Genomic DNA, 12,298 nt, shown 5'->3' with positions numbered 1-12,298 from the left:
CCACCTGAAGGGCCTTCTCCCTTCTCGGCGGGACAGTCCCTACCTTCAATGCTAACTGATCCACGACCCCAAAATGCTACCTTCTCTCTTTAGCAATCCCCTAGCCCATCTTCCTGCAACGCTTCTAGAACTTGCTCTTTCCTGCCTGGGGTGATTAAGAGGAAATATTTAAGGGTTGGGCGGGGTGAGGAGGGAGGCGCTGCCCTCATATCTCATGAGTGACCCACTCTCTCCTCGGGAGTATGTTGACCTGCCTTCTCCCCCTGCCTCCTGAGGACCCCAGCCTCTTCCTGAGAGCCACGGTCCTTTCACAATATGCCTTTATCAATAGGATTCCAATAAACGTTTCAGTTCCGCATATAAATTCCAGGGCCCAGCTGCCCAGCAGAGGAGACCTGCTCAATGAGCAGGCCATAAAGATGTAATAATGCAATTAAAAGGTATGGCCTGTCACCCTCATAAAGCTGGAGATCAATATGAGGGGAGCTAAGGACATCGGGGAGAGGGATCTGGCTTCTCTGCAGCATCTGAAGGATGAGGCAACGGGATGATTCAACCGAACCGGGGAACAAGCTACCGGACCTGGGAGAGGTTACAGCTCCAAACTGGGGTCCCATCTCGGGCCTCTGGCCTCCCTCAGTACGCAAGATGTCAAGAGACCCAGGCTCTGTCTCTAGCTCAGACTCAAGGGCTTTGAGGCTTTGAATACGTGCTTTCAACTCTTCAAACCTCAGTCTCCTCACCAGCAAAATGGGTATAATGATGATGCTTCTTCTTTAGAAGATTATAGAGACAGAACAGACCCAGAGAATTTTAATACTGGAGGGGCCCTGAGTCAAGAGGCTGCAAAATCAAATACCTGCAGGGTCCAGACAGACGCATACATGAGGGGGGCAGGTGGGCCAGAGGGAGGGTAGTAGGGAATGGTGGAGACCATGGCAAATGAGCAGGATAAGGCTCATTGAAAGGAGGCAGTGCCACCTTTCCCTCCTGCTAACAGCTGCCATGCAGGAATGCTAGCCTAGCATGGCCAGATCCGGCGTGTCAAGAGGAGCAGAATTTGGGGATTTGGAGGTGAAATCTTGGATTTCCACAACCCTGGGTGAGCACAAAATAATCACATCAGCTGGCCATAGACGGCCCATGCGCTTCCCGTTTTTGACCCCTCCTGGGCCAACTCACCTGTGAGTTGACAGGTCTCCCAGTTAATGCATGTCACTCTCTTTTAGCCTGTTTCCATGCATGTTTGCCTAGAATTATCAACTCTGAAAAAAGACAGCCTGAGCTCACCTCCCAGCTCTGCCCTATTGCTGACGGTGTGACCTCAAGCAAGTTACCTTCGCTCTCTGTGCTTCAGTTTCCTCCTTTCAATGGAAAAAGTTAATAACAATTCCTACTCAGAGGATTGTTATGAGGAGTAAATGATCCATCCACCCCTCAGCCAGTGCCTGGAGAATAAGGAACGACCAGTGCTTGCCCTTGAGCATTGGTTATGGTGGATGCATGAGGGTGCTTGGGATGGGAGTAAAGGTTGTGGACTGCTCCACAGTCCCAGAGCTTGCCATAACAACCTGTCATACCTCCCCAAATGTATTTCTCCTCTCCACCCTCAGACCAGAAACCTGGAAGACCACCCTCTCCTCCTTCCCCTGCTTTCCAGTGCCCAGGAGTCACACTCCTTAATATTCCTTGGGTCTGATTGGTTTTCTCCTTGTGATATTCCTGGGTCTGCTTGCTGCCACCTCCCAGTTCTGCCTCAGTGTCTTTCCTCATTGGTCTTGCTCCCTCCTCTGACACCTCCATACTATCTCCATTATGGCTTGCCTGAAGGAGCTCTCGAAGACAGACATCCAGCCACATCTTTGCTGAACTCATTTTAGTTCCCAGAATATAACATGCTTTTTTGCCACCTCTATGACTTTGCTTCAGCTGTTTGTCCTGCCTAGAATGTCCTTTCCCATCCCCCCACTTCACCTTTGCTTTGCTTCTACTCTCCTTCAAGATGCAGCTCAAATCACACCTCCTCCAGACACCCCTCCCTGATCCTCCAACTGTGTTCAGTGCTCTCTCTGTCCTCTCATCCTTTGCAGTCCCACCTCTGTGCTGGGTTCATCACACTGAATTGTCACCATCTGTTTGCATGACTGTCTTCCTCAGCAGTCTGCCATGTGTGAAGGCAGGAACCCTAATTGACCCCTAAACATCTCCTGTGATTAATACAGAGAAAGTGCTCAGAATATGTTTGTTGAATGAATGAATGAATGCTTGTTGTGAAACTTTACCAGGATTACCATTAAGGAGAATATTGTAAGACAAGTTATAAAGCTCATGTCACAAACAGTTCCTGGTAATCTGGGTCATCTGAGATCAAAGCCCCCAGGTCATTTACATGCCTGTGTGAAGGGAATTCGGAACTCATACCCAGAACAAACAAGGACACTCCAGTGATAACAAGCTCACTACCATCTGAAAGATCTGCCCATCTACCATGGGCTTCAGTCTGCTAGAGGATGAGAGACACATGGCTCACAAACCCCATCATCCCAGTCCAACAGCCAGCCAAATACCAGACCTAAGTAAGTAAGAACAGTCTAGACCATCTAGATGCATGAGTAAGCCCAGTCATGATTAGCTGAGCCCAGCCAAGACAAGAAGAACCACCCAGTTGACCTGTAGACTTGAAAGCTATAATAAATGCTTATTATTTGAACCCACTGAGCTTGGGACTATTTGTTACTCAGCAACAGCTAACTGATACATCTTGGGTTTTTTACTTCCTAGCCATCTGATATTAGGAAAATCACTTTATCTCTCCAAACCTCAGTTTCCCCATTTGTAAAATAGTGGTGATGATGATGATAATGATAATATCAACCCACCAAGGTCTTTGTGAAGATTAAGCAAGAAAATACATTCAAGGCTAGTAGCACAGTACCTGGCATATGGTGAGTACTCAATACATGTTGATTTCTTTCTTCCAGAGAGCCATGCTGTAGCCTTGGTCTACCAAGAGATTAGAAGATGTGTGGTTTGCTCCCAGGGATCATTTCAGAAAGACCTGTAATTCAACTGAGGCTAGACTAATAGGTCTTGGAATTCCAAATCCAATCTTTAGTTGTTCCTGGATTCCTCTTGAGCCCCTGGCCTACGGGCCAGGCAAGGCAGGGCAGTGCCAGGGCAGGCATCCTCGATGCCGGCTGAGTTCAGCAGTGCAGTTTGCTCTGCTTGCCGGAGCTTGCATGTTTACATACATCCCATAATTACCATCTGCACAGCCAGCGGCATTTGTTGCAAATGGGCCGTTTCCATCTGCTGAAGCAATTTCCTCAGAGGAATTTGCATTGATCACTTTTTTATGCAAAGCTTTTGTATAGATCATTTTTCCCCCCAATGGTTTTTAATAGGTCTAAATATTTGAAGGGCAGGGAGGGGCCTCAGAAGGGAGGAGGTTGGGGGCCAGGGAGAGTTTGGGAGGGGGTGGGAGGAGATGGGGGAGGTTGCTCTTTCACAAAACCCCACCTGTACTCCTCATCTGCAGCGACCCAAGTCAACCACGGCTCAGGACCCCAGCACAGGCAATGCCATTTCAAATATTTATTGTTTGCCTTTATACTTGAGCTGGTAGCTCATGGTTAATGGAGAGGCCTTGGAATGAAGAGAAAATGGGGCGTGGTAATTAGCCAAGCAACTGGTGACTCCAGCTCAGAGCTTCGTACCTGAGAGGACCAGATGGACGATTTTGCATATTTTTGACAGCTGTAATGAACAGGGCAGCTCCGTATTGATTAAATGTCTGGGAAATTAGTGCAACCCTCTGGAGCTTCATTATTTACTATTTCTGCTCAAATTCTCAGCAAAGTTTACACAAGCAGAAGTCTGCAGTAAGAAAAGGGGAAAAAGAGGGGACAGTTGAATGAGATGATTAATGCTTTATAGGGTCCCAGACCAACAGATGCAGAATGGAGGGGTGGCTGTGGTTTTGACATTGAGCTCCTGGAGGAAAGAATTTTGGTTGATTCATTTCTGCATTCCCAGTGGCCAGCATGGTACCTAACACAGTAGGATCTTAGGAAATGACCAGCCCTGGACAGAGCATTTGACTAGAAATCAAAATCTAGGTTCTGGACTCATGCAGAGATTTGGGTTTCAAGAGGCAGACAATGGACTATGCCTTTCAAATCGATGAAGTCACATCCTTGAAAATATAACTCTAAGCCTTTAGTAAACAACAACAATGAAATTCATGTGCGAGTAACTACTGTCCCTACCAGTACTTCAGCCCCATGTCGATTCTCCCCTGAGCACCTGTCACATCCTTCATGACACTCAGTGGCTAAGGAATGCTGAAGAAATAAAATAAAACTCCTCTAAACATGCCCCAAAAAGGTTCAGGTGGAGTTTTTCAAAGAATGATCTGCAAAACACCTGCAATAAAATCACTTGGGGAGTTAATTACAAATGCAGATTCTTTGGCTCCCCCATTAGAGAAAAAAAGTATTCCCACACTTATTAAAGATTGTGAGGAAGACTTTATTCTGTGGGGGTTGGGGGTGGCTACTACAATAGGTATTTTTGCAATAAGAGAGAGAGATCAGGCTCAACTCTGAAAGAATACAATAAGAAAAAGTGAGAATTTATATGTAAGGAGCAGAACAGGGGGAGGGAGACCTGTAAATGGAAAATTACAAAAGATAGGGTAATTCTTTGCTATGCTGACCTAATAGGATTCTTGCTTAAGGCAGGCCATGGTGTTGAGATATCAGGGGTAAAGAGTGAGGAATTTGATTAGATATCAAGGGTGATCAGACCAAGGGTGGGGGATTTTTGCTGAACTGACTCAGCAGGATTTTTGCTAAAGCTGGAATAAAAGGGCCAGGAGAGAGTCCAAGGTCAGGGACTAATCAGAAAGCAGACTCAGAGGAGCCTGACCAAGTTTGGTCAAAGAAGAAAGTCTTTGTCACTCTTCAATAATTAGCAGGTTAAATAAGCTCCTAAGAGGATCTGATATGCTAAACATGGAGGATCACTGTAGGCTCTACACTCCTGCGTTAGAATCCTAGCCCTGCCTCTTACCAGTCATGTGACCTGGATGGGTCAGATTTGCCCAAGTGAAAGGCCTTGGAGTTGTCCCTGGTGCTGCTCTGGGCTTTGGCGTCTCATTCTACGAGTTTATTTTTCCCACTCTAACTCATGATCACTCTCCATTCAGCACCATATTCTGTCCCTTTCCTGGTGTCTGGTCTCCTGTGCATTGCCTCATGCTAGGAAAACATGCTCTGAACCTCCTCTATATGCTTACACCCTTTTCTTCAGCCTTATAGAGCTCTCTCCTATTTATCCCACCTGTCTGACCAACCTTCTAATACCTCTTGGTTCCAATCTTTAGAAGATGTATTTATTTCAATAGAACTTCAATGCCTCCATCAGGAGAAGAGAGAGAAGACCTGGGTAAGAGTTGAGGAATCAGACAGATACAGAAATTGATTTAAGTGAACTCTGTCTACACTTTTTTTCCTTTTTATATTCACAGAGGTGAATCAGGTCTTGACTAGCATTGTACATCTTAAAAAAATGTTGAAAAAAATGGAAGAAGGATAGACAGATTTAATACATGACAGATTTGATGATGAGGATGATGGTGATGGTTCCATTTTGTCACAAGCCCAACAAATATTTACTAACTTATGTCACTGACTCCTGCAGGTATTTGTATTTGAGACCCTGGTTTATTAGCTGGATGAAGAGATGGATGGATGGATGGATGGATGGATGGATGGATGGATGGGTGGAAGGATAGATAGATGGTTGGAGGGATGGATAGATGGTTGGAGGAATGGACGGATACATGGATGGATGCCGGATGGAAGAAAGGATGGATAGATGGATGTAAAGAAGGACAAAAAGGAGGGATGGAGGATGAGAGGAAAGAAAATGAGATGTACAAGGAAAGAAAAGCAAGAGAATGAGGACTAGAGAAAGAAAAGAAAAATGGAGAGAGGAAGGAGACTATAAATTCTATTGTGCTGTAAACACTCATCAAGCAAGACTAAGAGAAAATGAAGTAAATTCTTCCAATACATCATGGAATATTACTGTACTTCATTTACTTTCCCTCCAATTAGGTAAAAAGCCTATTCTATTAACAACTACCCTTGCAGATCCAGACAAAATTAACTCCTGGTGCCTCATCCTGGCAGCAGGGCAATTGATTCTTCCCCTTAATCCGTTTATTTCATTAGCGATACATTTATCTGGTACATGCATTTTGCCACGCTGCAGCAATGAAATGGCCCTGCAAGGTGTGGGGCATGGGGGAGCGCTTGGAATATTAACCAAATCGCTATTACCGCCATGGCAGTGCTTAAAGATCATATGTAAATCAAATGTCAGGGGAGAAAATTGTAGCGAGGGCTGTCAGGAAACAATTTAGTAGTGGTTAAAGGCACAGCTCATGGCTGGGTGAATTGTGAACTTTGCAAATGGAAAACCAAGCCAGCTTCCACCCTGGGAGCTGATGAGACTCAGAGGAAAAAGGGTGGAGAGGCCGAGAAAGTGTTGGATATTTGTACCCCACAAAAAGGAAAACAAACAAAAACACATTCACTTTTAAATGTCCACAGCCTGCTGTTATGGTGACTTCCCACGGAAAGTGAATTTGACCCATTGAAGAATTTCACCACCATTTCTGCCCTGTTCACCTAGAAGGAGAGTTTAATTACATGGAAGAAAGCAGCTGTTTAACAAAAAGCTGCGTGGGCTGCTCTTCATTCCCAGACTTCTAGAAATTGGTTTCCATATTGCAAAACAGATGATGATGATGGTAATAATGATGATTTATTCTCACATGCCCCAAGAATGTGTGGCCTGTAATGCTATTCTTGGGAATTTATCCTTGTGAGTTGAACGTGTGTGTGTGTGTGTGTGTGTGTGCGTGTGCGTGTGTACAATGATTGGGAGGGTATTTTGCCAAGGTTCGGTCACAGCTCAAGGCATTTCAAGCAGGAAGGGATTTAATCGAGGGAGTTAGTAGCTTCCATAATTGCTGGAAAGACAGAGGAAACAAAGCCCAGGAAATCTCCCCCAAACTCCAGAAGCACAGGAATCACAGAGAGTAGTCATGGGAATTGTTAACTGCACGTATCCTGGGGGTGGACAATTCCCAATGTTGACGTCGAAGCCACCCACAGAACCCATGCCTTCTCTCTGCCAACACCTTGCACCTGCTTGCAGGTCCCTCTGGGTACTATGACTTCTCCTTCCTCCCCCTCTTTAAGAGTTCATGAAAGGCCTCCTCCTTCTTCCAGGCACCCCCCCCCCCACCAACACCTATATAAATTGCATTTCAGGGAAAGAAGTTTGCTTTGGAACACAGATCCTTACTCCAGCACCCGAAATGAGACTTCGAGAAAATCGATTCAGCATTTTGAGCCTCGGATTGCCAGTTCTGAAATGGGCTTCATAATACCCAGTCAGAACAGACATGTCACCAGGACAAAGTATAAAATATCTAGGTACGTGGCACATAGTAGGTGCCCAATCAGTGGTCGATTGGCTTTTTGTCCTTTTCCTTTTACCCTTGCATCTCCCTGGGAGGTTAATTTGAAACCAATTTCCTCCATAGAGATATTGCCAGGGCACATGGAGCAAATTCCCAGGGTTCCAGGTTCCCCTGGGAAAAGTCCTGCTTTTAAAGAAAGCCATTAAGGATTTAATTTCTTATCATCTTCCATTCCAACTAGCCAGAGTGTTATGAATAATATCCTATTAGCTGGAGACATTCAAACAATCACCCGTTAACATGTTCTTACGGCGAAATGATGAAGCGCCCTCTGAAATCACAGCGCTTATCTGCGGCCCACTCAGCAGGCACTCCATCACGCCCACCAACGACACTTCTTGTACTGCTGTCTTGGATTCCAACTAATCACTAAGGGAGGCGGGCGGCGGGAGAGCTGGGAGCCTCCCTTGTCTGCAAGGCCAAGCCTGCACCCTGGTCTGCCCCCATGGCAGAGGGCAAAGTGCCTGATCCAGACATAGGTTGGAGCACCTTCTTGAGACATAACCATTCAATAAATCACAAACACATAGAGATTTCGGCAATAGGGAGACCATGTCAGTAGAACCCCAATTATGAAATGCATCAAGCCAAGAATGGGCGAGAAGAGTGAGAATTGCAGAGAGGAGTTATTTAAAGAAAAAAATAAATGAAACAGGTAAAATTGAGACATCAACTTTCATGCTAGAAAAGCCCCTAGAGATTGGCTATCGCAGTTTTTAATCCCCCTGACTCCCCGCTGAGAAATGTGTCCCATAGAGGCTCAGCCCAGCAAAGCGTTCTCCGGCTGTGAACTTGAGGGAACACTGAGTAATTAGAGTTCATTTTGCGGCTTCAAAGTCCACGTCACATGCTAGGGGCCCCAACCCATCCTGCAGGAAAGACACCCATTTAATGTGATCAGTACAATGCTTGCCAAACCTATTTAAGCACACAAACCCTCCTTTTGTCCCTGCAGCGCCAAAAATATTCCTTGGTAGCGATGAGGCTTTCTGTGAGATACTAAGCATACGTTTTCTTGGTTTTTGTAGTCTCTCTTATGAAAAGGGATTTCCTCCCCGCCATGTTCATACTGGTTTGAGAGCAAGTAGAAGTGTGATGTATATTTCACAAGCTGGTTCCTTTTGAAAACCTTGAATGGTGATAATGACCCACTGAGCTCTGCTACAAGGAAGGAGAGAAGAATGTTAGCAGGTGCTGTGTTCCTACTATGTGCCAAGCACTTCAGAAGTGTAATTTTACTAACCCTCACAATAATCCTATGTAGTGCATACCATTGTCCCCCCCTTTACAGATGAGAAAACTGAGTCCAGCCTGCCTGGCTGAAGAAGCTAATCTCCCTGAGCCAGTGTTAGCCCATGTCCAGAGTCCAGGCCCAGAGCACCTGTGCCTGTGACACCACACCCCTTAGTCTTTTGGGGTGCTGGGACCCTCTTGAAGGATATGATGAGTCTGGGTGTTCAATTGTAGAGGATTCGTGGGCTCACTAAGGTCCAGAATTAAGGCTACCTATGATTCTGCACTGCTGAGATCATGGGCAGGAAATACGAGGTGAGTATTTGGGTGAGACCCCAATCTTCCTGATTTTGGGGTGCAATGGCTCAAAATGCTTCGCTAATCCCCACAGGCAACCTATAAATTCTTACTGATATTGTACCCACTTTACAGATGGGCAAACTGAGGCTTGGGACGGTGCCTTAACTTGCCAAGAAGTGAACTCATTTAGAGCTCAAGAGAGACAAAAAATATCTTGTGAACAAGGGAAGCTCTAAGAAGGACAAATGGTCATTTTTGAGCACCTTTTGTATGGCCTTCCAGGCTAGAGCTCCTCAGTTGGTCCTCACAGAAATTAGAACCAAGCGGGCAAACTGCCTCCCATTTTACAGATGCTGATACTGAGGGCAGAGGTTTTAAGTGCATCCTCCCAGGTCACAGCAGGGTAAGATCTGGACCCACTGCTGTCCCCAGCCCAAGGCTGTCGTCTTTCCTCTCCCCTTCCCTCCCACCTGCCTAAAGAATTCTGGTACTCTTCTTATTCTTAGTGCTATGGATATGGAGGCAACAGGGGATCTGGCGCCTGGCACTTGGCAGGTCGGAGAGAGGGTTGCTCAAGGAAGGATGCTCCTATTTAGGGGCACTTCCATGCTTAAGTGCTTCCCTTCCCGTTCTCTCTGACCTTGGGTGGCTGCCACTGCCTTAAGCGCACAGTAATACACTCTCAGTCACTGTTCAATGCCCAAGGGAATGGTTTAAGGCCCTCCACTGGAGTGAATATTTTTATGCAGGCTATAATTTCTTTTAAGACCTTCACAGCGTTCCTGCAGCCTCCACCATGCCCCCTCCTCTGGGGAGAAAAGCCACTTTCTAGTGAGGGGAACCGTGAGCTTCAGACAGAGGAGCCCAGGCTGAGCTGTCCCTGGGCTGAGGGCAGGGTTTGCTTTTTTATTGCCTTCAGTTTTGCCCCCTAAAATCCATCCCTGGTAATAATAATTATGGCCAAATTTATAGAGCGCTTACTACGTGCCAGGCCTCCTGGAGAGTCAAGAATCTTCTTGACAACAGAGAGAGGATGGAGTCCCATTTTACAAATGAGTGCCTGAAGCACAGAGAAGGCAAGGGCTGTGTGATTTGCCTAGGTACACAGCAAGAAAGGGGGAAGCCAGACTAGAAACCTAGGGAGTCTGGGTTCTGTGTATAATACCATCCAGCTGGGGGGAGGAGCAAGATGGCGGAGGAGTAGGAGACCTGGATTTCATCTGGTCCCAGGAATTCAGCTGGATAGGGATCAAACCATTCTGAACACCTACGAACTCAACAGGAGATCGAAGAAAAGAATAGCAACAACTCTCTGAACAGAAATACCGTCCAGCAACCAGGAAGATCACTGCAAAGAACAAACCCAATCATGTCACTCTCAGCTCAAAACCCTCCAGTGGCTCCCTATCGCCCTTGGGCTGGAAATCAAATCCTTCCCCACTGTGTCTCCAGGCCCTGCCCACCTCTCTGTTCTCCATTTGCCTCACACTCTCCCTGCCTCTCAGCATGTTGCTGCACTGGCCTTTTGCGTTCCTAGACAACCCCTTCCCCGAAACACACACACTCTTGATCTTGCCACCGGACCTTTGCACCAGCTATTTTTTCTGCCTGGAGTACTTGCAGCCACCCACCTTCAATCTGCCTCTACCTGGTTAACTCCATCTTGTCCAAACACCACCTCCTCAGGGAAGCCTACCCTGGTTATTTCCTTTTTGCTAGAACGGCCACATTTCTACTTGTACATTTGTGTGTGTGATGATTCGACTCGTATCTGTCCCTTCATTTAGACTGTCTGTGCCAGGAAGGCAGAACCACGATTATTTTGTTCACTGCTATTTTCCTGGCTCCTGGAACTATGGTCATCCAAAATATTTGCTGAATGACTGAATGAACACATAAATGAATGAACGCATGAGTGAATGAATAGACATAAGGGCAGAACAAAGAGTCCAAGTTGGCAGAGCAAGTCCTGTAGGGCGAGACTAGAAGAAGACAAGTGAGGCACTTACCGACAGCACAGAATTTAAGGGGCACTAAAAAACTCAGTAATCAAGATGAATGTTCTAATGCAGTATTTTAAAAATTCTAATTTAATCAAACAAAAACCCATGGGTGAACAAAGTCCAAAAATCTTAAAGCGCTGTGCAGAGTCACATTAGAGCCTGAGGCAAAGAGAAACTCAGGAATACTGATGGTGTCTTTGCTTAAAATTTTCTTATTTAGTTCATCAGAGATTTGTTTGCATTGACTTTCATTTAGAAACAGATACTTCATGGAAGTGTTTCTTTAATCTCCACTACTGGGTTTTTTGGTATTCCCTTAAATTTTGTGTCCAAAGCTTGCCTTGCTCTAGTCCTGGCTTGCTTCCTCCCATCCTTGTTTTGCAACGAGACAGCTCTGCGACCTCAAGCTAGTTGTGCGGCCACTCTGGTCCTCTGTTTCCTCATCAGTTAAGATGGAGTGATCAAGATGAGGTGGCCCACAGTTGGTGCCTTCATCTCTGAGATGGTGGTCATGAACACTAAGTGCAGGCCACAGGGCCTTTGCACTTGCAGTTTCCTTTGCCTGGAATACTCCATGAACCCATAAATGGCAGCTTCCCAATTTGTGGCATCATTTATATTACATGGGTGAGGGAAGTAAAGCTTGGGGGTGATGGGTTGCTTCCAATCACAGATTTTGGAAGGTATGGCGCTGGGTCTTGGATCTTAAATCTCGTGTTCTCCACCATCTCTCCGAGCCCAACCACTCTCAGTGAGCAGAAGCAGAGCCTGAGAACAGAGCAGGGAAGAGCATATAATAGCAAGCAAGGGGTAGAGATAGGACTGAAACAAAGGTCTCCTGGTTTCCAGCTCAGGCACTTTCCTCAGCCCCATTGTGCACCTGGAACTTGCTAAGACCTTTGAAGGCTTTTTGCAAGGCCAAACCCAGAGACCAGGTGACCATGTAGCTCAGCAATGGGGGCATTTGAGGCATTGTCCAATGGCCAGCCACTGGAGGGGTCCTACCTTCATGGTGGTCTCACACTTCATGCATCCCAGAATCCTCTCTTTTCTGACCTCATACAGCTACCCATGCCCTTCTAGAAGCATGGGACAGTGACAAGGAGGAACAGAGGTTCTCCCCAGAAAATGCTCTTTGGGCAAATCCTTGAAAGACAATCTCCTCCCCAACTCCTCCATTCACTCTGTTATCAGCAGAAGAAAA

This window comes from Phoca vitulina, unplaced genomic scaffold (genome assembly GCF_004348235.1).
Source record: "Phoca vitulina isolate PV1807 unplaced genomic scaffold, GSC_HSeal_1.0 scaffold82, whole genome shotgun sequence".
In the NCBI taxonomy this organism is placed as follows: Eukaryota; Metazoa; Chordata; class Mammalia; order Carnivora; family Phocidae; genus Phoca; species Phoca vitulina.
Note: the sequence above shows the minus strand (reverse complement) of the source record.